General features: G+C 46.3%; 1 long non-coding RNA gene, 1 other non-coding gene and 1 pseudogene across 14 annotated transcripts; all 3 read right to left on the bottom strand.

Annotated features, from left to right (window-relative positions):
• Nucleotides 1-1,252: 1,252 nt before the first annotated feature.
• On the bottom strand, nucleotides 1,253-10,985 carry LOC123105075 (uncharacterized). Of its 13 annotated transcripts, none has more exons than XR_006450699.1 (13): nucleotides 10,434-10,985; nucleotides 10,191-10,343; nucleotides 9,233-9,474; nucleotides 9,030-9,142; nucleotides 7,251-7,570; nucleotides 6,334-6,491; nucleotides 5,727-5,788; nucleotides 5,524-5,644; nucleotides 4,546-4,716; nucleotides 3,350-3,518; nucleotides 3,171-3,280; nucleotides 2,478-2,629; nucleotides 1,253-1,797 (listed from the first exon to the last, which is right to left on the bottom strand). It is a non-coding gene; the product is annotated as an uncharacterized lncRNA (long non-coding RNA). The 13 variants fall into 13 exon arrangements; XR_006450673.1 differs by having other exon boundaries at nucleotides 6,384-6,491; XR_006450692.1 differs by having other exon boundaries at nucleotides 6,384-6,486.
• Nucleotides 7,919-8,046, bottom strand: LOC123152175 (small nucleolar RNA snoR80). The gene has a single exon (XR_006476058.1). It is a non-coding gene; the product is annotated as a small nucleolar RNA snoR80 (small nucleolar RNA).
• On the bottom strand, nucleotides 8,111-8,210 carry LOC123151652 (uncharacterized; annotated as a pseudogene).
• Nucleotides 10,986-26,979: the final 15,994 nt, after the last annotated feature.

The raw sequence follows: 26,979 nt of genomic DNA, 5'->3' as shown, positions 1-26,979 counted from the left end.
TTTTTTGAATCATGGTCAACATTTTTCCTTTGGTTTAATTTATTTCTTTTTTGGGTTTCATTTTTTTTGGTTTTTCTTTGTTTCCTTTTTTTTCATTCTAAATTCTTATATACTTGTTCAAAATTTTCCAAAAACCTCTTCAAAAAATTTAAACACATGATCGACATTTTTTCAAATACTTGTTCAAGATTACAAGTTACAATGGCAGAAGTGATACAGTGAGCCTTTGGTCCCTGCATGCATGATTACAAGTTACAACAACGAGAATTCCTAATGCATTTACAGAGAAATCGCAGATCTGTCTGTCAAATTACATACAGTTATACGTCAATGTCTTGACACCGAAGATTAAGTACATTACTTCAGAGTGTTCGCTGAAACTCTTGGCACACAAGATTGAGTACATCAAGTTCAAATTGTTTGCTGCAGAGCAGGAGCTTCGAAGGCTCTGTCTGGCCGTGCATCTCGTCGACGCCACTGCTGCGCCAGCACTTTGTCGACCGAGGCTGGCTCTTCCTCATCGTCATCGTCAGTGTCACACACGATGACTCTCCTCTCCATGCCGTGGCCAAGCCAAGTCCAAAGTCCTAAGTCGCACGCACATCCCGCACGCGGATGGATGACTCTTCCTAGTATATATAGAGATGGCCTCAAAAGAGGGCATGGTGGAGAGGAGAGTGCCGCGGATCAGTGAGATGGCGCAATCCAGACCCTTGCTGGATGGCCGGCGGGCATCCTTAGGCCAATTAGTGACACGATGATGATGATGATGATGATCCTTTTCGTTTCCAAGAAAGTAAATTATTACGTGACATGAGTTTCTGATAGCTTTTACAATCTCAACAATGTTGTAAGGCCAAGTCCCTCTATTCTTTTAGCAAACTTTCCAAATCAGTTAGAGCTACTATTCTGGTTTCTTGGATGATGTCAAAAAGAGCTCAATTGTTCTAGAGTTTTTTCTTCTTCTTCTTATGTTTCTAATGTTCAAGCCTCGGTCTCTTTTCTCTTATATTTCACAAGAATTATAAGGAGCTTTCTCTTATACTTCATCTGGTAACATAGATGATCAACTTAGATAGAAACATCACATATTTTCTGCTTACTCACTAACAATCATGTTGCCATATCCAAAGCTGGTATTTTCAACAAGTGGTGGGCTGAATTTTAACAAGGGTTCAAAGTTCTCTCATGGTCCAAATCCAAGCAGGATACTCGGCTTGCTTCTCCTCCTGATTGATCGAAACAGCATGCATGAATAATCATAAGAAATCTTTAACCATCAAAGCAAAACAAAAATCGTTGGGGGTTACAGGCAAGCACCAGCTACAACCCTACAGGCTTGTAAAGGCTACAGAACATGTACTCCCTCTGTTCCTAAATATAAGTCGTTGGGGGAGTGTAAACTGAACTCCCCCGGCGACTTATCTTTCGGAAAAGAGGTGATACTAGAGATTAGACATCACCACTACAACAAGAAGGATAACCCAAACAAGATGTCTTCGTGCTCCATCAACATGTTGCTTACAGAGCCCTGAGAAAATCACTTGCTATTGGGTTTACTCAAAGCAAAAGCAAAAAATAGGGCACCAAAGCCATACAAATCACAAGCACGCATCAGCTACAACAGAACCAAACACTACAGGTTTGTATCGGATCATGGCCAGCACCAACTGACAGCTGGCGGTGCAAAACGCCCAACTCCAGTGCTCAGCAATGACGACCAAAATGGCTTTTGATATGCCTTCCACGGTTTGGTGGTGAGGGTCCAAAAGGTTGCTACGTCTTGGCACTTCATTTCTGCACTACAAACATGACAGAGTACATGGGGTCAGCTCAAATATCACATCATTTTTGCTAGACTGGGGGTCCTAAATTCTCATTCAATAAGTAGCTGAAGCACAAAGAGAAGAGCTACAAGCACAGTAAAAAAAAAAAAAGGGCAACCTGGTGCATGTAGCTCCCGCTTGCGCAGGGTCCAGGGAAGGGTCCGACCACTTTGGGTCTATAGTACGCAGCCTTTCCCTACATTTCTGTAAGAGGCTGTTTCCAGGACTTGAACCCATGACCTCATGGTCACAAGGCAGCAGCTACAAGCACAGTATACTATAATTTTTTCCAGTGAAAGCAAGTGTACCACTATTCTTTTCTGAGTGAAAGCTGGCATGCATTCGTAATACAGTAATTAATACAAGGCAATAACTCAAGGCTATTTGCAGCTCTAGTGCTGCTACATGATGCTACTACCATGGATAGAGGCATTATCAAGCAGTTACATTAATCTTCAAAAATCCAAGAAGATAAGCACAAGTACCAAGACGAACATCATACAGTAATCATGTCATCCTGGAGATATCTATCAATCTGCAATGCTCACTCATGGTGCATCTCCAGAGTACAACTTACTACACAACTTACTACGACGCGATTGCCATGGACACACAGCTGAGAAAGCAGAGAAGAGGAAGTGAGTGGCTTACCTGCACTGGAGTCAGAGAAGGAACAGCCGCCCGAGGTGCAGGGGAAGCCACACGGGAGGCTTCATCACCGCTGCCAACAGATGGTCACCGGAGCTCATCGTCACCCCGAGCCCTGCGAGAGCGAGGCGGCTATCCTGCTGCTCCGTTGCTTCCTGCAGTAGAAACACAACACAATAAGGTGTCAGTCAGTTCTCAATAGGATGCTCGATGGATTCAATATCAAATATGGGCTCATTTCTGGCAGTCCACAATGCTGCCCATCACAGCCAAACCACAAAATGATCCCAGCTCCCCATAGCAGCAGATTCCACAACAATATTACATTGCCACATGTAAAAAGTCTCTTTTTAGTTTCGCTTTTGCCCTACGCATACACATGATTTATAACTAACACTGGGTGTGACTAGCAGAAGCCACTCTAGATAGGTAAGTACCACTACCAATGAATTGTTTTTTAAATGCTAATTATTTTCCTTGCACAAGTTCTAGCAGAAGCAACTCTAGACATGTAAATCCAAAAAGACAAGCACAAGTTCAAAGACGAACATCATACAATAATCATGTCTTCTTGGAGCTATCTATCAATCTGCAATGCTCACTCATGGTGCATCTCCAGAGTACAACTTACCACGGAGCGATGGCCATGGGCACACAGCAGGGGAGAAAGCACAGAAGAGGAAGTGAGTGGCTTACCTGCACTGGAGTCATAGAAGGAACAGCCACCGGAGGTGTAGGGGAAGCCACACAGGAGGCTTCATCATACCAACATGAACATGACCCATTCATCACTTTTACGATCGCCTCTGCAAGAGGAAAACAAAAATGAAGAAAGAACCAACTTTGGGAAAATAATAACATGACCAAACAGTAACCTCAAGCTGCAAGATGGCTTCTTGCACAGCAAGGAGCTGGTCGACGGTTCGTCGCCGAGGAGGGGTTGTGACTTCAAATGCTCCGATGAGCTGCCTGTTGCCATGGTGCTTGTTCCATAGCATGAAAATGGTGGAGCAAAACCCGGGGAAAATGTACCATATCAAGCCTCTGTGGATTACATATAAATAAAAAGAAGCACAACAGCCATCTTTAGAGACATATGGAGAAACTATGTAGAGGAAACAGAGAAAAAAAGCATAGGAGTTGAGTGGGCCTCTTGCAGATTTCAATCAAAGGAAACAACAGTTGCAGCATGTTAAGATGGGACCAATAAAACAACAGTAATCCGGATCTGTTGTTGTTTAGTAGCAGCAGCATACAAGAAACCTAACACGTATTAGTACTCTGCTGTACTAGTTTTAGCAAACACAGAAGATGAATTTGACAGCAAGGAACTTTAGACAAGGACAAGAATTCTTTCGGCCGAATTAACCACCAGCATGTGCATATATAGCTAGCTAACGACCCAAAGGAAAACCCTAATTAAGCAGCGAGGCCATGCACCACCACGTGCATAGCTACTACCTGGACCTAAAGGGTCATATCAAGGGAAGATCTTTTTCTTGCATGAAATCCGATTCTTTTCTTTTCTTGCATGGCTGCTACTAGTGCCAATTACAACTGAAAGATTTGGATTTACATAATAATCCCACCGTCCGGAAATACTTGTCGGAGAAATGGATGTATCTAGAACTAAAATACGGCTAGATACATCCATTTCTACGACGAATATTTCTGGACAGAGGGAGTATAAAACTTGAAGGTTTCATTTGTAGTTCCCAGTTTTCACCGAATGCACCTAGAAGCACACTCTTATTGGGGAAAACTGACTCCAGGAGGCACAAGTCTAGAGGCCAAGACTGTCGGGATTACTGCACATGCATGGCTTTACAAAATATAAATATCTGGCCATTGTTTCAAACACAAAGCTCTGATTCAAACAAACAATAATGCAAAGATCCCCATATTCTTTCAGTACAGGCAGAGAGATTCAGACTTGAGAGTAGCAAAAAAACATGGCAGCAAAGAAATAAATTCAGTTCAGCACTTCAATGTAGAAACTGTGCAAGAGCAGAGCAGCAGAAACTTGGAAAATATTTGGGCCCAAGCAGGAGAGGAAGTAGAGGAGGCTCACCGAGGTCAGAGTCAAAGAAGCTGCGGCTAGGGTACGGCCTCGTGCGCGCAGACGATGGCTGCGCCCCTCACCACCGTGCGTACAGAGGACGGCGACTAGACTGCGAACACGCATCCAGACTCGTCCGGCCTGGGAGCTCGCTCCTTCCTTCTCAAAATTTGCAGTTTCATCCTAAAAAATGGTGGTTATTTTCATTCTCATGCTACAGGACAGAAAACATTCCACGATTCATCCAAACACAAGCAAAAACCTGCCATAATTATCATGCATCTCTAGAAAAACACAACAGCTTAGTCTTCATTGACTTCAATTCCTACTGAATAAAAGAAGAGCATGATACATCTACATGTGGCAGACATGGAGAAGCTGCTTGGAAGAAACAGAAGAGACCCATGGTGGATGGCCTGATTTAATTTTGTATACGTGTACAAGAAAACATGGTTTTTTTACTCTAGTCACACGGCGTAAAGAGATCATCATGTATGTCTGTATGTGGAAGTATAGAAGCAACAAGGGATGCAAATCAATAATTGTCCTTTGAATGATATATCACAAAAAAACGGCATTAACTGCAAATCAACCAAGAAAAAGCAACCACATGAGCACGTTGGCCACTTAATAACAATCATATAGGAAATGCAGCAAAGAAGCATGGCATGATTGATTTGAGAGGTACAAGAACCCTAGGAATCAAACAACCATAACATCACTAGTAGATAAGTTAAGAGCTAAACAAACCGGTGACACTAGCTAGCTATCATGCATGAGGAGAACCAGTTACATTAATCTTCACAGATCCAAAAGGACAAGCATAAATACCAAGATGAACAATGTACGATAATCACGTTTTCTCGGAGCTATCTATCAATCAGCAATGCTCACTCATGGCACATCTCCAGCGTAGGACTTACCACGGCGGGATGGACATGGACACACACAACAGAGGAGAAAGCACAAAAGAGGAAGTGAGTGGCTTACCTGCACTGGAGACGGAGAAGAAACAGCCCCGGAAGTGCAGGGGAAGCCGCACGGGAGGCCTCATCCCAGCAACATGAACATGACCAGTTCATCACAGCAACGATCACCTATGTGAACACCTCTGCAAGACGAAAACACAAATGAAGAAAGAGTCAACTTTGGGCAAACAGTAACATGACCAAACAAATTGAGTATTATCTTACATCGTCGAACTTGTAGTTTGTCCAAGTCCACTTTTGGGGCAAGAATCACGGGCAAACAGATCCTGCGGTTCCAACCAAAACGACACCGAATTAAACACCCATACCTAAAATATACCCAGACTAAAGGGAGACGGGATAAAGCCTGTGGTGACACAGTTGCATCCTGCCAACCAAAATTGTTTATTACTATCCAGTTTAGAAGCATGATGGAGGGGAATAGGTATGAATGGTCATTTATATAAACAAAGGTGAATAGCTTTGCAGCACGGAAGTCTATCATGTCTATCTTCACTTGCATGACTTTAAAGTACTGCAAGTAGGATAATGGATAAACCACATTCAGTTCATCCTTTAGATGGCATATGACTATGCTCAACCCATGAATTGGGCAGGAGGTGGTTTGAAACACAGATAGCTAAGTTGACACTTAAGACAACAAGCACTTTTGTTGCTTAAACATTCATATAGGAACATGTAGTGATCCCCATGTCTCGGAAAACCAAAAGCTAGATTCTTTATGGGCTGACATAGGAAAACTTCAATATAAATTCAATGATGTCCACCTAGAGGGGGGGGGGGTGGAGCTGACAGAGAACCAATGGCTTACCACCAATGGGTGGGAGGGCGGAGCAAACTTGTGCGGGTTGTCGTAATCACCTTCAATGTTGGGGTCGGACTCGATGATGTTCTTCTCGAGCTCAGCAGCTCGGCCATGCAGTACCGCATGTTCCTCGTCAATGTCGTCCGTGGAGGATGCCTACTGCTCTGAATCAAACAAACAAATAGATTAGGTGCCTAGAACAATCTTTTCAGTGGAATCTGTGGAGGTATATCACAACAACAATCAGTGCAAATGCTCATAGACAAACAATTGTAGGCAAACGAAAAATGATGGCATTCGATGTATTAAATTCCTGCAGCTCACACCTCACAGGCAAGCACTTGCACGCAATTCCCGGAAATGGTACTTGAGCTATAAGATCATGGACAAACAGTATGGCATGTAAATATCCCTGTGTTTTGCTATCAAGTGAATAGCTCCAAGCTGCTAGCCACTCTACCATGCTCCCTACATAAGCGGCTAGATGATTTTATTACTGTTTGACTTATAAACTAAAAACACCATGGAGGATTCACCGTCACCAATGAAAACAAAATAAAGGTCGCAACTGGGCAGCAGACAAACAGTATGCACCTTCTATAACTTCTTTTATAGGAAATCCACCTTCTATGACTAGTAAATATAACAAAAAACATAGTTGCTCTCACTGAAACAGTTATTCCAATAGGAACTGTTGGTTTGAGCATTGATGAATATAAATAAATCATAAATGCATGCTGGTTGTACCCAGAAGGGTGCCAATTCCTGAATCAGTCGAGTACGGTCAGCACTTTTCTCTTGAAACCATCTAGTCAAGGATCTAATCTAATTGATGGTAGCTACAGTAATTGGTTGAATCCCTGCACATGCCCATGCACATGAGTGTGAGGGGGAGAGAGCAGAGCAGAGTAGCGGAATCTAACCACCTATGCCGTGAAGTGAAGCCAGGACACCAGAGTGAGCGCAAACAGCAACGATTCAGACTTGTTCCTCCGTGAGCTACTGCTGATGGAGCTCCTCCTTCTGCTAGGCTTGTTGGCCCCATCCTGCTCGTCCCGAATCGCTATGCCATCCCTATGGTTGTGGAGTAGGAGCGCGTGAGGAAACCAAGGAAGGGAAGAAGATCAAATCAAAACCTTGATGGCGTCAGCACACGGCCGAGGAGAGGAAAAAGGAGGAGGCCACCGTGGATACTTGGAGCTCAGGGGAGGAAATGTCGACATGGTACAGGTAATCTATGTACCTGTTCAACAATCAATACTAATCGTCACCCGCGAAGATCAACTTTACACTTACAAAAACCAAAAGAAAGGGAAATAACAAGTGATCAGTGGATAGTAAATTGTGTGAGATTCAAAGACTGTCAGCACCCTTTCGAGGAAGTAAGACGGGGATAACTGTATTTTACTCCATCCACATTCATGAATAAAAAGAATAAAAATGCAACAAAGAACAAAAAACAAACAGAGGAATCTATCAAATCTCCCTATGAATGTGAAAGAAAACTGACATGGACGCTTTCCCTTTCGTAGTTTTGCATCATTTAGATCCCAAAAACACAGTAAAATAACAAGAAAGAATGTGCTAATGTGAATATATGTGGCTTTTCCAGGATAAGCTGGCACCAAGAACGCCACCAATCAGGATATCACCACAGAATCAATTCTAGCGTCCGAGCCATTACCTTGTGAGGAACAAAAATCATCAACCCGAATTGGTAACAGACACACATCAACTAATCAAAAAAAGCCATCAGGAAAAAAGGCATCATTTTGAAGAAAATCTGGGAGCTCAGACAGCCAAGGGTTTGTCTTCAAACACACTGCTGAAGAGGCAGCATCAGAAACTCTAGTCCACATGGATGTCATCACTCGAGCACCCTAATCAGCTGATGCAAACAGAAAGAAAAACACCGACGGAACAGAAAGCGAGAAAAATTGGTCGATGGGATGAGATCTGGGAGCTCAGACAGCCAAGGTTTTTTCTTGAAAAACACCACTGAAGAGGCAGCATCAGAAATTTCAAACCGCCTAATCAGGGTATGATTCAAACAAAAAACACCACTGAAGAGGCAACCATGGTTTTCCTCTCATTGCTGCATCTTCACGAACAGAACAAAACCACAAGGCATCTCCATGTTACTTGCAGTAAGCAAAAGAACCGAAATTACCACAAACGAATTTGGAAATCAAGTACATGAGACATATGCAGATATGCAAAATTTAGAAACTTTATATATGCAGTGCAGAAGGACCATGTAGGATTGACAGAACTTCAAGTATTACTGTTTGACATGTGCGACTAAAAACACCGTGGAGTGACAGTCACCAATGCAAAGAAAATAAAGGTCACAATTGGGCAGCAGACAAGTAGTATGCACCATCTATAACCTTTTTTTAGGAAATCCACCATCATTGACTACTAAATATAACAAAAAACATAGCTGCTCTCACTGAAATATTTATTCCAATAATCACTATTGGTTTGGGCATTCCCTCTCCATTGACGAATATGAATAAATCATAGTTGCATGCTGATTGTGCCCACAAGGGCGTCAATTCCTGAATCTATCAATTAAGGTCAGCACTTTTCTCTTGAAACCATCTAATCAAGGATCTAATCTAATCTAATTGGTTCTACACATACACATGCACATGAGCGTAAGGGGGAGAGAGCAGATTAGATGAGTGGAGTCGAACCACCTATGCCGTGAGGAGATTCAGACTTGTTCCTCCATGAGCTTCTGCTGATGGAGCTCCTCCTCGTCCTACGCTTGTTGGTTCATTCCTGCTCGTCCCCAATCGCCGTGCCGTCCCTGTGGTTGTGGAGTAGGAGCACATGAGGAAACCAAGGAAGGGAAGAAGATAAAATCGAAACCTTGATGGCATCAGCGCTAGGGTTGTACCTTGACGAGCGGGAAGAGGAAGGTCCATGGCGTCTGCACGTGACACGGCCGAGCAGGGGCAAGAGGAGGAGGCCGCCGTGGATACTTGGAGCTCGGGGGAGGAGATGGTCGGGCCTGGCCAAACCAAGGCGGGACTCCCCCAGGCAAGCACGGGGCCACGCTGGACGCCGCCATCACGACCGCGGGGTGGTGACAAGAGGAGTCTGTGGGTCAATAATCCGGTTAAGTAATGAAGTTCACCCCTGCAAAAGAAGACATTACCAACCCAAAAAAACTGTAATTAGATTGATTCGCACCACAAAAGCATCTCTGAACTACTCCCTCAGTTCCAAAATAGATGACTCAACTTTAGTACAAAGTTGGGTCATCTATTTTGGAACGGAGGGAGTAGTATCGAATGTGGGACTGTGGACACAGGGCAGCAACAAATGCTCAGTACAAACATTTCAATGCTATGAAGAGTGTAAAATACGGTGTAGGATTGACAGAACTAAAAAGTATTACTGTTTGACTTGTGCAACCAAAAACACCATGAAGGATTCAGTGACCAACGCAAAGAAAATAAAGGTCACAATTGGGCAGCAGACAAACAGTATGCAGCTTCTATAACTTCTTTTATTAATGGGAAATACACCTTCTGTGACTAGTAAATATAACAAGTTCGGAAGACACGACATCAAGTTTTCAACGTGACGAGGGTACAAACCCATCATCACACAGCAACACCCAACATCTGGTAAACCTTAACAACTAAAACATAAAAGACGCAGAGCATAACTGCATGCTGGTTGTGCCCAGAAGGGCGTAAGTTCCTGAATCAATCAAGCATGGTCAGCACTTTTTCTCTTGAAACCATCTAATCTAATCCAACTGATGGTAGCTACAGTAACTGGTCAAATCCCTGCACATGCACATGAGCGTGAGGGGGCGAGAGCAGAGGAGAGGAGTGGAATCAAACCTCCTATGCCGTGAATTGAAGCCAGGACAGCAGAGTAACAACAACGATTCAGACTTGGTCGTCCATGAGCATGAGCTGCTGCTGATGGAGCTCCTGCTCCTCCTCTTAGGCTTGTTGGTTCATTCCTGCTCGTCTCCAATCGCTGTGCCGACCCTATGGTTGTGGAGTAGGAGCGCATGAGGAAACCAAGGAAGGGAAGAAGATTAAATCGAGAACTTGATGGCGTCGGGGCTAGAGCTGTACCTTGACGAGCGGGAAGAGTCGTCTGCACGCGGCGCGGCCGAGCAGAGGCAGCAAGAGGAGGCCACCATGGACGCTTGGAGCTCGGAGGAGGAGATGGTCGGGCCTGGCCGAACCGAGGCGGGACTCCCCACTCGTGGGCGTGGGCGCACGGAGTCGCGCTGGACGCCGCCATCACCACCGCGCGGCGGTGACCTTGGTGAGGCGCCGTATCGGATCTGGACTCCACCTCCGGCATGTGCCTCCCTTTCCAGGGTGGACGTACGAGGGTGGAGGCTGAGAGGGAGGAGCTGCGGGGTGGGAGGAGAAAGGTGGTGGCGGCGGCGGGGGCTGTGAGAAGAGAAGGAGAAGCCGCGAGATGGGCTGGGGAAAGGGGAACGGGAGGTCTTGGGGGTGACGGGGTCCAATGGTGGCGACGGGATCCTTCCGGCGATGGGAGAGAAGGTAGGTGCGGTGGCGACGGCGGCGGTGGGCAGCACGGCACGGAGGTGGACGGTGGGTGGGTGGGTGAAGCGGCGGCGACGACGGTGGGTGGGACTCGCGAGAGAAGAAGGAAGGAAGAGACAGACTGGGCTTGGGCTGTGGGTGTGGGGATGGGTGGGGGTCTAGCTACTAAGGGCATCTCCAGCCGTTGGCCACCCTCAGGACGCATACAAATCGCCCCCTGGGGGCGAGCCGGCGATACACTCGGAGCTGGGGGCGGTTTTGCGTCCAGTCGTCGCCCCCAGCTCGCCCCCAGGCGCCGAAATTGGCCCACTTTGCAGCCCAATTTCGGCGAATAAACGGCCCATATGGGCGAGAATAGGCCCATATTCGGCGTGGTTTCGCCGTGTCTCGGCGTTCAATTATCAACACAATTATTCCTTATCACATATTTCATCACAGAAAAATCAAATACTTCAACAAAATACTACAACAACAAATAGTTCAATACAAATTATATAGTTCAACAAATAAAAACTCGTATTTCATCACGCGGCGTCCCCCTTGAGCCTCCATAGGTGCTCAATCAGATCTTTCTGCAGTTGATGATGCACCTGTGGGTCTCGGATCTCCTGACGCATACTGAGATAGGCAGTCCAAGTTGCCGGTAGCTGGTGATCAACTTCGGCTAGAGGACCCTGCCTGTAGTATGGTTCAGTGTCAAACACTGGGTCTTCTTGCTCGCTCTCGATGATCATGTTGTGCAAGATGACACAGCAAGTCATGATCTCCCACATTTGATCTTTCGACCAGGTCTGAGCGGGGTACCGAACAACAGCGAATCGAGATTGGAGCACACCAAATGCCCGCTCGACATCCTTCCTGCAAGCCTCCTGAAGCTTCGCAAACCAGGCGTTCTTGCCTCCTGCCACAGGGTTTGAGATCGTCTTCACAAATGTCGACCATCTCGGATAGATGCCGTCAGCTAGATAGTACCCCTTGTTGTATTGGTGCCCATTGATCTCGAAGTTCACCGGAGGAGAATGGCCCTCAACGAGCTTGGCAAAAACAGGAGAGCACTGCAGCACGTTGATGTCATTGTGAGTTCCTGGCATACCAAAGAAGGAGTGCCAAATCCAGAGGTCCTGTGTGGCTACCGCCTCAAGCACCACACTGCAACCGCCTTTGGCGCCTTTGTACATCCCCTGCCAACCAAATGGGCAGTTCTTCCATTTCCAATGCATGCAGTCGATGCTTCCAAGCATCCCAGGAAATCCTCTTGCTGCATTCTGGGCTAGGATCCGAGCAGTGTCTTCCGCATTGGGTGTTCTCAAGTATTGTGGCCCAAACACTGCCACCACTGCCCGACAGAACTTGTAGAAACACTCTATGCTGGTGGACTCGGCCATGCGCCCATAGTCGTCGAGTGAATCACTGGGAGCTCCATATGCAAGCATCCTCATCGCTGTCGTGCACTTCTGGATGGAGGTGAATCCAAGAGCGCCAGTGCAATCCATCTTGCACTTGAAGTAGTTGTCGAACTCCCGGATGGAATTCACAATCCTGAGGAAGAGCTTTCGGCTCATCCGATAACGGCGCCGAAATGTTCTCTCGCCATGAAGTGGAGCATCGGCGAAGTAGTCGGAGTAGAGCATGCAGTAGCCTTGCAGACGATGCCGGTTCTTTGCTTTCACCCGCCCCGGCGCCGAGCCACCTCGACGCGGCTTTTCATTGCTCGCCAGCAGCTGGGCGAGGGCGGCGAGCACCATCAGATGCTCTTCTTCCTAGACGTCGGCCGCGGCTTCCTTCTCCAGCAGCGCGGCGAGCTCTTCCTCCTCATCCGAGTCCATCGCCGAGACAGTCAAAACGCCGAACACCTTGCGCTCGGTGGGCGTGTACCCGCCGTTAAACCGCGCCTCCGCGGCCGGAAACGGCGGCCGGAAACGCCCAGCTGCTGCGGGAGGGGCTGCCGCGGCGAAGCGCTGCTATTTTCCGGCGGGGAATGGCTATCTAGCGGAGTAGGCCGGCGGCCGTCGCCGGGATATAGCTAGTGGTGGCCGAGGGGCGCGGGGGGTGCGAGGCGAGTCGGGGGAAGAAAACCTTGACTTTTCCCCTGTCGGTGTGGGCCAGGCGTGCTTTTCCCTAGCGCCGGAGCCCCCAACGGCTCCCCAGCGCGCCGGGTTCGGCCTGTGACCGCCGGGCGGAAAAAAGATCCGAACCGGCGATTTTCGGCGTCCTGGGGGCGCGACTGGGCCGTTTTTTCGGCGCCGGCGCCGAAAAAGTGGCCTGGGGGGGCCTGTTGGGGGCGCGGCTGGAGATGCCCTAACACGTTTTCTCTTTTCATTTTCATTTGAACTCCCGAACCGCCAAAACTTTCGCGCTCCTCTCCTACTTTCGGTGGCCGCCCGCTTCCTCGCGCGCGTAACTTTTGACATGTCCCACGAAACAAAGAACGAAAACACGGTGAGACGATCTCATTGGCCCATCGGCTCCTCCCACGGATCGCCCCCGTGGACTCGATCCCAGCCGCTCCTCCGTCCTAGATCCAACGGCAGAGATCCCACATCACGCGGATCACGCCCACACGAATCACACCCAATAAAACCAGTCAAAGATTTTTACCGCTCCGGCCTATGTTTCTTGATAGTTATTAAAAAAACTAGAAACAATAATAATCTATGAAACGGCGTCAATATAAATAAGTATATGAAACTATAAATATTGAGGTGAACTTTTGTAATTGCAAACTCTATAATTATTGGGGGGTTTTTTTGCCACTATGGGACCCCAATCACCAATTTGTTAGCTTTTTTTTCTCCCCTGCACTAAATTCTAATTGTGCATCTCATCGGACCGCCCTTTGAGTTGGCAATGCTCCAACACAAAGGAGGGAGAGGAAGATGGTGCGGTGAGGAGTAATCCTAGGGAGGAGAGAGAAGGCCACAAAGCTTTTAATTAGAGGGTATTAATTATCCTAACATTGCCTTATTCCAACAATAAAAAAACAAATAGTTTCTGAGAGTGAGCCCTACACGCATGACCAGGGGAGTATTCCGGTACCTTTTTCGCCCCGGTATTTCTATTTAGGTGTTCGAAATCGACATGTTGTGCATATAATTATCTGTGTTGTTTCTCTTCATTTCATGTGTTTATGATATCCAACGGCGGCTAGCAGCCGACACTGTGCACACGAAGAGACATTGGTATCATTACATTGCCGCATAGTATGTTGTGAGGGGGTTGCGAGAGGACATGGGCGGCCGGCTGGGACACATGGGAGCGTCGAGCACAATAGCACATCGAGACCCCCTTTGTTTCCAGACACATCAAGTTCTGCATGGACCAACACCACCCACCCTCGATCCACCACAATCCCCCTCTCTCTCTCTATGGTTGGATATTATTATTATTATTATTATTATTATTATTATTATTATTATTATTAATCATAGTAATATTATGGTTACTAGACAATTGGTGTGACATGCACGTGTTGGATGAGAATGGGAAGGGATAAGAGGTGTGACATAGATAAAGCGGAAGGTCGGGAGAGTACATTTGTCATTTTATGTTCATGTCAAACTAAATATGTTCATTATAAACCCTTTAAATCATTTTTGCATGGTACGAGTACAATAAGTTGCCACTTAATGTTAGGAAATCGCAAATGTCCTGGCATATTATTTGACCTACTCCCTCCGTTTCTAAATATAAGTCTTTTTTTAAGAGATTTCAATAAGTACTGCATACAAATGTATGTAGACATATTTTAGAGTGTAGATTCACTTATTTTGCTTTGTATGTAGTCTGCATTGGCATCTCTAAAGAGACTTACATTTAGAAATGGAAGGAGTAGCATGATTACTCACTAATAGGATGACAAATTTGCTAAAATAAATTTAACAATGTATGGAACAAGAAAAAATGATCGATATGTATTATCATATCACATGAAATAATAATTTATACTCCCTCTGTAAACTAATATAAGAGCGTTTAGATCACTACTTTAGTATTCTAAAAGCTCTTATATTAGTTTACGGAGGGAGTACTAAATATGATGAACCTCGTTATTTGAAGTGATCTATGACTGCCCACTTAATATATGATAATTATGGAGCAAGCCTGGGATAAATATGATACTCCCCCATTCCCTTATACTCCCCCATTCCCTCGTTATGGCGTGTCTCGAGGCGTGCCTGTGTGCCAGGAGCAACGCGGGGAGCAGAGGAGCATGGTCTTTCCCTAAGCTGGACGCTGGCCCGCAGCTCCGCGACACTCTGCTCGAGCGCACTCGGGCGCTTGCTCGGGCGGGTCGTACGCGTCGGCGAGCGTAGGGAACGGATCGCATGCGGCTGTGTCGTCCTCGGCAGCGGTGTTAGAGTACACTGTGTATATACCGTCTAGCGCATGTATATGGTCACCTGCTGTACGTGTGATCGTTGCACGCGATCTGTGCATAGTGGTTCATGAACCCCATAATTCCTCCCTCCCTCCTCAAACAAGCGGCAATGCCGAACGTGGCCAGGACGGCCTCCATGTGCGTGGGTCCGGAGTACCCGTCCGTGGGGAGGGCGACCATGCCTTGAGCGCGCGTACTCCGGCGTCAAGGCGTGTGTCGACGGCCTGGCAGCACTGGGCACGGCTGTCTCGCCGCCCCGGTGTGCACGGCCTTCCTCTTCTCCGCGGCGCCTCCGAATGTGGAGTTCATCACGTGACGAGTATCAGCAGTGCAGTTGCACGTTGTTTTTCTTGGTGCGCTGGTGTATGAAATCAACAGCTTAATTATATGGGCGTGCCCGGGCTCCATGGTTTGCTGCAACACAGAACTAATGCCATCGACAAGGCGATGATTCCGGAGCTTTCAACGTTGGCACTCCTATATGTCAATAGATGATCTATTCACATAAGTGGGCACCTGCTAGAAATACAATACATTTTTTCAGAGATAAAAGTTCACATGTTTTCTTACAAGATATGCTGTTGACCGAAGCAACAAACGAAGACAAACTTCTGCCCAGGAAGGGAAATCTAAGGTCAGAGAATGGTAAGGTAAAAATGATGTTTCAGTACATAACAAGACGAAGGATCAAGTTTTGGCCCTTGGCTATCAAAATAAGAATCTAGATTATATATTTCAAGCATGTACAAAACCATACATGGCATTGGTTAATTAAGTGAACACACCGGACTAGCACTTAAGGGACGTCGTCCAAGCCAGATACAAGGGTGCCGAGGCCCAAAACCATCGTCAACACAACATACCCGACCAAGACAACCACAGCAACCTCAAGAACATGCCTGCAACTAGATGAGAACTCGCACCTAACCTTTCGAAAAATGAGATCAACCATTGACCTTCACCTCTAGGTGTGCAAATTAACCCGCTCACATTTGTCATCGTCGTTTACTGAGGAAAGAATTAAGTATTCTCATAAAAAACCCACCTAAATCACATTTACTTTCAAAATTTAGTCCTCTTAAAAACTACGTGTACACATATTGAATGCGGATAGGCAGATCATTCGTTGGTCCCAGACCCCACGTACGTGCAACTGTATCCATGAGATTAATAAACGATGTGACTACGTGCATGAAACTTTCATGTGGCAGCACGGAGATTTTACAAGCTTTGTTTTTTGGTTGATTGGTTTGCACATTTTTTTATGCACATGATGCTAAAGATTTTTCCCTTCATCCATTTTACACAAACATAAGTAGTAATATCGACATGTCGTGAGTTAGTGTCGCAGTCCAATGACACTTATTTGATTTGATTACGGTTCCAATCTTAACTTCTGATTAACTAGCTAATCATATTTTCTATAAAAAACAACTTCTCCACTGGCACTAATCACGCAAGTGGCCATACAAATTAATCTGAATCAGCAAAGATCACCGAATCAACAATTTTGGCGCTTGGTATTGAAACTTAGTTACTTCGTTGGAATATATCTATTGTTTTTATGTTAAACAATCTTGCTTTTCAGGATGCCTTATCGTCTATCCTAGCTTAACTCCACTATAAGATATCCATCCAAGTTTTCCATCATCTACATATGCAACCACCCGTGTGTAATAAAAATAATAATAAAAAGAAATACTAACACATCAGACTTAAAGGAAAAAAAACCAAAGCTATGGTCTCATAGAATCGATCATTCCAGTTATACACCAACGATTCTTGAACGCCCGAGCAAAGAAATGATGGCCAATCTAGCATTCAATCAAACAATAAAGAAATTAACAACACATGATCTCCACTTTACCACTTATGAAATCTCAACACAAAGTATCGATGAGGTGCGGCGTGCCGCCGCACGGGCATAGCTAGTTGCCTGCTATAGAGGTCGGGAACCGACCAGAGGCTTTCCATATGCTGGGAGGTCACCTTTGTCATATAGACCAAGCCGAACGTTTTTTGGGTTTTGATACATCCAACCCCTCCAGTTTTGTGGTGGTCGTGCCCCTGGCAACTTGTTTTGATGTAATCAAAGAAGTGGCGCACAAAAACATGAACAAGCACAGTGGCGCTCCCTAGCCACGTCCCTCAGCTTGATGCGAGACAGAGTCAACTCTCCCTCGAAGGAGCTCATGAATGGGCCGGTCCAACTAGCGTGATCGCAATCTGGAACCTGCCTAAATGGGCTGGCCCAGTGCACGGAAGTCCACGACCTCTATGTTTTTCACATTTCTTTTCTTTTTTTGCTCTCATTTTTCATTTGCATTTATACTTCCAAAATATTCTAAATATATGTATTACAAAAAAATTACATAATGTTTTGAAAAAAATGTCAATCATGCATTTCAAAAATGTTTAATGTGTATACAAAAAATGTTTCCTATGTATACAAGAAAATTACAAATAAAAGTAGACATCAGAAAATATAAATTTCCAAAAAATGTTAATCATATATTTGGAAAATATTAAACATGTATATATAATATTATTTATCTATACAAAATATATATAATGTGTATGGAAAAAGTAAACATCCAAAAATATTAGATTCAAAAAATGTTAATCATGTATTTATAAAATGTTAAAAGTGTATATATAAAATGTTAAACATATATCAAAAATGTATCGGATGTATAAGAAACATGTACGATGTGTACGAAAAAAAATAGACATCAAACATATATTTGAAAAAAAATGTTAATCATATATATGAAAAATGTTAAACCTATATTAAGAAATGTTTTAGATGTATACCAAAAATGTGCAATGTGTATGAAAATCTCTGTTGAAAAAGACGGTGCCTAGGAGACGCTTAGGCGCTGGGCGATGGTCAAACGCCTCGCCTAGGGCATAAGCGAAAGTCTAGGCAGGGCAAGTAAGAAAGTATCAGCCCAAGCAAAAAATCATGCCTTATTACACTGATATGCGAAAAGGGCCATATTCCAATGATAGTAGCTGGTAGTTAATATATTTATATGCCTTTAGTTAATATAATACACATAATATAACCACAAATACACCCCTACAGTAAAAACCATATAACCTCCTAGGCCGCGCCTAGGGCGCTTAAGCACCGCCTAGGGACTAGGCGAAGGCCAACCGCCTCACTTATGCCTACCGCTTTTTCCAACCTTGATGAAAACAATAGAAATCGAAACATTTATTTGGAAAAACATCATGCATAAAATGTTAAATATGTATTAAAAATATGTTCTTGCACATATATAAAAATAAACAATGTGTAACAAAAATGTAGATATGAAAAAAGAGAAAAAACAAACTAAGAAAAAAAGCTAAAGGGAAAAAGGAAACAAGAAAAGAGGAAAGTAGTGCAAAAAAGAAAAAGAAACAATGTAGCGAAAAAATGAGAAGGAAAAAAAGAAAACCATAGAAAAAATCTGTGAAACAAAGGAAAAACAAAGAAAAAGTGAAGATATAGCGATGAAAAAAAGAAAACCGATGAAAAAGACAAAAAAATATGAAAAAAAAGGAAACAAAAAAAGAAGGAAAAGAACGGAGAAAACCTACAGCGAACGAAGCGAGTCCAAGGCTAATGGGTCGGCCCGCTCACGCCGCTATTAACTCATGAGAACCCCGCTTCCATCTCGCTATAAGCGAGATATAGCTCTCCCGCAGCTGGAGCGCTGCATGCTATCCTGGGTTGCACTGGACCATCGAGAAGAGATTGTTTAGAGATAAAGGGCGCGCTTAGAGTGGTTAACACATGGAGTTACTTATTTTTTTTCACCTCAAAGTGAACTTGCGCGGAAGGAAAAATCATACTATTAAATTGCTCCAACGATCAGTTGGCGAACTGAGGATATAAAGGAAGAGATGGAGGCAATTCCCACAACATTTTACATCGACCTATACTCTTCCGAAAATATGGAACTAGTAATAGATACAGTCTCATGCAGGGTTTCACCGGCTATGAACGATATTCTCAATGCTCCATACAGTTAGGAGGAAGTAAAACAATTACTCTTTCAGATGTTCCCCATCAAGGCTCCCGGTCTGGACCGATTTCCAGCTCATTATTTTTCACCGACACTAGGAGGTTTACGATGCAACGGTAACAAAAGCGGGCGATGCGCATAGTGGAAGGGACATAATCAGTTGAATGCATTAATGAGATTATTTTGGTTCTGATCCCCGAGGTAAAAAAACCGACGCTTCTCACTCAGTTTCACCTATTAGCCTGTGTAATGTGCTTTACAAAATTGCTTCCAAGGTCATAGCTAACCGTCTGAAGCTAGTTTTGCGTAATATCATCTTGGAGGAGCAATCATCCTTTGTTGCAGGCAGGTTAATAACAAATAAGATAATTGTTGCATATGAGTATCTCCATTTTATGAAGATAAACAAGGCGAAGAAAAACCAGCATTGTGCATTAAAGTTAGACATGATGAAGATTTACGATAGGTTGAATGGTATTACCTTCAAGCCATCATGTTAAAACTTGGTTTCACTCAGAAGTGGGTTGGTATTGTCAATATCATGGGCCTTGTAAATTCAGTCAAATTCTCAGTTCGGTTTAGTGGGAATTCAAACCATCACGAATAATCTGGCAGGGAACTCTATTTCCTCATACCTTTTCGTGCTAGCAACAGAGGGCATTTTGTGCCTTTTAAAATCAAACGAGTCATCTAATATGCATGGTCTACAAGTGGCCTACTTTACGCCACCAGTAAATCATTTATTATTTGTAGACGATGACCTCATGTTCTTCAAAGCAAATGGTGCGGGTGCAAAGGGCATGGCCAATGGATAGTCTCAACCTGCTGCCCCGCAGGTCCACGTAGGATCGGAACTAGGTTCGGATTAAAAGGTATAGCTCTGCAGTAGATAGTGTAGCCTGCACAGGAGCCGGTCTCTTCGTGTGTGAAAAGCGATAGAAAAGAAGAAAAGTGAAGCTCTGCCAATGCATGCGAGGAGAGAGACCGAGACAGAGAAGGAAAAATACCATGCATGTGAAGGACCGTAGGGTCCGCTACAGACTGTGGCCTCGGTTGGCCAGAATTTTTCCAAAACGGTGGTTTCATTACTTTTTTATTAATCTAAGAGCTGAGGGAGTACCAGGGTGATGCCCCCGTTGTACATGCCCTAACGAGGTGAATCATGATTTGGGCATTTACTGCAGAGCTTCAGGTCAGCGAAAATACCCAGATTAGACTAAAAGTAGCAGTAATAGTTCACCGGAATTTACCGTTGACACGTCAAAAAGGCAAAGGAATTTACTGTTGACACGTCAAAAAGGCAAAGGAACCACCACTGCCACGACCAGACTCGCCATAGAAGATCCTTGAGGAGACATCATCAGTCTCCTCAATGATGACGAACTCGGAGGTTGAAGCCCCCAGCATACAGGACACGTGCCGTGAGGGCAAACTACCCTTGCGGCACAGTCCACCGACTGAGAATTTAATGCCGAAACAGGCTATGAGGCCAACTCCACCGCGCGACCCCAAACGGACGTCCATTTTGTCAGGATTCTGTCCGTTTGGGTAGGGTAATGGGGTCGTGTCCGGGCAGTTTCCGGGATGCGGTGGCCGTGCGCCCAGCGCGCGGACGCATCCCGACCGCATCTTGTCCGCGTGCATTTTTCTTTGCAAGTCCTTAAACTTTTTTCATCATTCATTTTTGATACATGACAATACACCATCATATTTTGACTAGTAAAGCAAGGCCAAATAAAACAAGAACCACAAGAATACATTTGAGAAGATACCCAACTTCCATAACTGCTCCCTTGAGTTGGGTTAGGGCCTTCTCGATGCACTCGTTGTTGATCTGTGGAGGAGGCTCGACGTTGCATCCTCCTTTCTTCTTCAAGCCAGAAGTCGACGTTGCTTCCTCACACGTAGTATCGTGCCTAGCCTCTAATCTAGCAACAAGTGCACTTGTCTCATCTACGGCCTCTAGGCTAGCTAAAAGTGCACGAACATGTACTAGATTTCGCTCTATCAATATATCGATGTACTCTTTTTCCCAGTATCAAAACTTGCATCCATTCTACACAATAAAACTTAAAGTTAGCACAACTAGTCTAATCCGAGAGGACAAACCGAAGCTAAAAAGAGCACATACCCTATCGTTTAAGCACTTGATGAACACCCATCCGGGATGCTCCGGCGTTGTAGACACGCGGGGCACGACCATCCTTGGGCAGTGGTCGCACTTGATGAGGGGCAATGGTGCGCCGACGAGCTTTTGGGCAAGCACCGAGCCCAGCCGGCCGCCATTCGTGTATCTGCCGGCGGACCACCGATGGAGCTGATCCGAGCGGCTAAAGGACGAGCCACTGCCTGCATGTGGCCTTGCGGCCCTGCCAGGGCCTTCCGGCGAGGTGCCCGACCAGTCCATGGCGCGGCCCAGCCTCCCACAGCCGGGCGAGCTCAAGACCGACCGGATCCGCCCCAAATCCGGCTGGCGGGTGCGCAAACTAGGTGGCCGTGGTTGGGTAGCTCGGCGGCGACGAGGGAAAGGGGCTGGGCGAGCGCGCGTCCGAGTTGCACGGTTGCAATGGCAGCGGCGGCGGCGACGGTGGCGAAGGGAAGAGTGGAGAAAAGTGGAGTGGGGTGCGACCGGAGGGAGAGAGGGGGCGGATAGAAAAAGGTCCGTCCTGTGCCACCGATGGGCGGGCCAGGGGAGGACACGTGCAGATGGCCGGCGCGTCCGCGTGGTGTCCGTTTCACCCCAAAAGTGGCGCAAACTTGGACCGCGGATGGGTCGAAAGCGGACACAAAACGGACAAAAGTCCGTTTGCTCCCGCGCGCTGGGCCGCCCGGTTTGTCCGTTCTACCCCAAACGGATAGGGCTCGGACAGGATAGGGTCGCGCGGTGGAGTTGGCCTGAGGCATAGCACAGCGCGGGCCTATGAAGAAGGCCATCATCACGACGACCAGCGGGGACGAGCGACGCGACCAGACTCTAGCGCGACCCAAGACCAATGATGGACGGTGCGACGTGTCACATAAAGCATGAGTACTTGAGCACCTGACACCTCGCAGCCGCCATGTCTTCCTATGTTTTTTTCTCATGGCACCATCGCCATTGATTCATAGGGAGCGAGTGGGGAAGGGCAACACCGGTGAGGGGCGAGCACCGGCGATGATTGTTGACGATGAAGGTGGCGAACGTGCGCTATGCGATGCGGAGGAGGAGGCAGCCGCCATGTCTCGGTAGCATTTTTTCTTCTCAGATTTTTACGGGTGAGGTGAGAGAGAGGATGAGGAGGGAGCCTATCCGACGGCTATGTGGGGACTAAGACCAACTCCACCGCGCGACCCCATCCTGTCCGGCCGCGTCCGTTTGGGGTAAAAAGGACAAACCGGGCGGCCTAGCGCGCGCGAGCAAACATATTTTTTTCCATTTTGTGTCCGCTTTCGACCCATCCCTGATCCAAGTTTGTGCCGGTTTTGGGGTGAAACGGACAGCGCGCGGACAGGCGGGACACGCGTGCTTGTCTGCTCCTGGCCCGCCTGTCGGTGACACAAAGCAAACCCCCCCCCCCACGTGGCCCCTTTGGCGCCATTTCCCCGCAAACCCTCCCACGTCACGCCTTCCCACTCCCTCCCCCGTCAATGGCCGATGCCCGGCCGAACTCCGGCGGGCTGGCCGTCGACCCACCCAGAATGGCTAAGAAGAAGAAGGGAAAGGCGCCAAGGAAGCCGCGGTCGGAGTGCACGCCGGAGGAGATCGCCAAGTTGAACGCGGAATCGGCGAAGAGGAGGAGCCGGAGGGCCGTCACCAAGGACAACATCGCCGCAGCCAAGAGAGCCGCCCTTGCGATCATGAGGGTGGACTTGACCAAGATGAGCGACAAGACGAGCAGTTGGTTTGAGGCCAGGCAGAAGAGATGTTCGACGCTGACGGTCTGAACTAGGTCGTCCTATCGGCCGTGGCCGTACTTTTTTGGAGGCTGGCATGGGTGCCGCCCGCTGGGCCGCTGGCTGTGTGCCGCGAGAACCTGATTCATTTTGAAGATTGCCTGTGTTGCCGGCCGCTGCCTGTGGTGTCGACGAACAAAACTATTCATTTTGGAGGCCGGCTGTGTTGCTGGTCGCTGGCTGTGTTGCCGACGACGACGTGTAGGCCGCTGGCTTTGTTGCCGGGCGTGAACTAGGGCCGCTGGCGTGAACTAGGCCGGCCCCTGGTATTTGAAACGTTGTTGTTTGAAAGAGGCGGACAGGATGGGGTAAAAGGATATGGTCGTGCGCCACCGCATTCCAGGACAGGCCTGGACACGACCCCATCGCCATACCCAAACGAACAGAATTCGAACAAAACGGACGTCCGTTTGGGGTCGCGCGGTGGAGTTGGCCTAATCCAACTGCTAGGGTGCGGCGGCCATCCAAAATTAGGGCCGGCCGGCCGCGTCGGCCTTAATTCTTTTCTTTTCTACTCCCTCCGTCTAGGTGTGTAAGTTATCTTACAGAAACCAAATAATCCCAAAACACTTAGGCGCGGTGCATTAACTTCTACCTAGTTTCTTGTTTCTTGACATATCAACCAATAAGAGATGAGGGGTGTGCACGCTTCTAATGACTTGAGACAACAAACACGACATGCAGTGGTTAGTTCATTGCATGCAATGCTATTAATTACAAATAAACATTAAGGTCTCTCGTTTTCCCCACATCCTTGGTCACGGTGCACAACCTAAGATGACTTACTCACCTAGACGGAGGGAGTAGCACTTCTTTATCGAAATCACTAGTTGAGGAATACTTGTTGCAAAGATCACTTCAACTCCCAGGTTGCGACAAGTGGCGCACATACAGCGTGCCACTTGTCGCAACCTGAGAGTTTTCTCTTTTCTCGTAGATCCGTTTATTCAAAACGTTTTGTCTCTCAAACTGTGCGTCCAAATCTCGAACCGCTTTCACCGTTGGACTCCTCGCGTCGAGATCTTCAAAAATAGATCCCATGTTGATAGGTTTTGATGAACTTTTTTTTCACAAAAAACGGACGAAAAAACGGACTGGGAGCACGGATTTTTTCCCTTTCCGAAAGAGGCACACCCGTGCCTCTCACGAAATCACAACCGTGCCTCTCGCGGAAGCAAAACCGTGACTCTCGCGGATGAAAAAAAAGAGAAAATATGTTTTCTTTTCGTTTCCGAGGAGGCACGGTCGCAACTCTCTCAAAAGCACAACCGTGTCTCTCGTGTAAGAAAAATCATGACTCGTGAAAGGAAAAAAACAGAAAACGCGGTTTTTTTCGTTTCCGAGAGGCACGGTCGTGACTCTCGCGAAAGCAAAAACGTGCCTCTCACGGAAGCAAAACCGCGACTCTCGCGAAAGAAACAAAAACAGAAAACAGAAAGCGTGTTTTTTTGTTTCCGAGAGGCACAACAGTGACTCTCGGTAAAGCAGAACCGTGCCTCTCACGGAAGCAAAACCGTGACTCTCGCGAAAGGAAAAGAAAACAGAATACATGTTTTTTTTCGTTTTTGAGAGGCACAGCCGTGACTCTCGCAAAAGCAAAAACGTACCTCTCGCTGAAGCAAAACCGTGACTCTTGTGAAAGTAAAAAAGAACACATTTTTTTCGTGAAGTTTTATTTTTAAAAATATTATTCTATCAAAAAGCTAAGGAAGACCGGTGGAAAACCATAACATTGAAAAAAAATCGTTTAAAAAGCCGAAAACGCGTGCTGTAAAATAATTAAAAAAAATCCAAAGGAAGCGCCCAGAGCGCAGCACGTGGTGAATGGCTGAGAGCGCGTCAAGTGGCACTGATCGTCACGAGCCTTTCGAAGAAGCGCTCGTTAACTAGTGGGTCCCCTTCTTCATCGTCTTTAACAAAATCTTGCAGCAACACGTGGGCCATCGTCTAGTTGTAGCAAAGGGTTTGCCAATTCTTCATGCTTAGCCCACGATCGGATTCGGCGAGGCTGTCACGGGCGACGTCTAAATTCTGTAGATCATCCTAGTGTACACTAGTTCTCCATCATTTTTCCTTTTTGAAGTTCTCCATGATTTCTGATCCCAGATAACCGATGCCAGCTCCGGCTCCCGATGCTGGCGTGACCGAGACGACTGCTGCTGGACAAACTCGGCCCGATTCGCAGGGCGACGCATCATATCACTCACAGGCTGCGATTTGCTTCCACGTGGGTGGAGCCCACCACAGCCCGCTTTGTCGTCGCTGTTTTCTTATTGTATTATATTAAAAAAAAGAATTAGTAGGTTCGCTAAAAGAAAAAGGCTCGTTGTTGCTCCAGCGGAACGCGATCGGCCGCTGGGTTCCGACGGCCGATACGCCGGCCGAAAATCAGGCGCCTGATTTGATTTCAATATGCTTTCCGCATCATCTCACGCTGGCGGGGCGGGGATCACGTCCACACGGCACGAAATGGACGGGGCCGACGGGCGGGCCACACCGCCAGGCGAAAGGCGTCGTGCGCGTCTGTCTCGAGTGATCCAGCCTGCACCCTACCCCCGCTGCTGTCTACCCCACTCCCTGTTTCCTTCTCAGAGTCTGCGGATGCGGATGCGGATGCGATGCCCCATACACCGAACAGCGGCCCCGCTCCACCAGGGCCTTCGCAGCGGTGCGCCGGCTGGCGGATTCGAATTTTGGAGAATGGACCCCACTCCTCCGGGCTAATAAGAGGCATCTCTGGCAGGGAACCGGATCCTCTAACATCCTTAAGGGGTGTCACGTAAGCTACAGTAACCATGACATCCCTCCTTCACATCCATATGATTAAGACTAAAATGATTATAATTAATTTGCAAATTATAAATCTATTATATGCAGTTGCAAAAATTACATATAAACAAAACTATGGTCTAATAAAATTATTTTTGAGTTATTTTTGTACATGCTACAGTAAATCCGTACAGTGGTTGCTACAATGGCCCTAACATTTCTTCTTTGTTTTACACACGCATTCCGCTGTAGCTTCATGACATCCCCTGAGGATGTTAGAGGATCCACTTCCCTCTGGCAGAGCCGTATATTGCCAACCCGCAAAACTCATTTACAGTTTGCGGATAAACGGTTTTACGAGCCGGCATGGGAGCGAGCCAAGCAGACCCCGCATAACCGATCTGTAAAACGGAATATTTGTGAATATTTCGTTTTACAGTTTCGCTACGCGGGGTCTGCTCAGCCGGCACCCGCGCCTGCCCGCAAATCAGATGGGATTTATCTGAATTTGACATATATGCAACATATTCAGAATTATTAATTTAACACTCTCTCCGTTCCTTTATATAAGGTGTATTTATTTTTTGATAAAATTCCAGAATGTAAGGTGCATTTCTTCTAATTCCTCATAATTTTCTTGTTAGTCCTCCAAAAAAAGGGAAAGTATCTCTCTCCTGATTGTCTGTATCTCTCCTTGTAGCAAAAGAAGAAAACTATCTCTCTGTCGATTGCATGTATCTCATACTTTCCTCGATTAACTGATTTACTTGACACTAACAAATAAATTTGCCAAGAGTAATTTCGTCCTAACATGTCTATAATTATGTGCCTTGGTCACTGTGCCAAAAATAATACACCTTACATAAAGGAACGGAGGGAGTATAAGATAAAATGTCAATATTACAATACAACAATCATCCAAATTACAATAATTATTAAAATCACCGAAGCAAACTAAATAATTCAATACAAAACTTGTCCCGAATACAAATCACACATGAATTAA

This window comes from Triticum aestivum, chromosome 1B, assembly GCF_018294505.1.
Source record: "Triticum aestivum cultivar Chinese Spring chromosome 1B, IWGSC CS RefSeq v2.1, whole genome shotgun sequence".
NCBI lineage: Eukaryota > Viridiplantae > Streptophyta > Magnoliopsida > Poales > Poaceae > Triticum > Triticum aestivum.
This window is presented reverse-complemented; position numbering and strand designations above follow the sequence as displayed.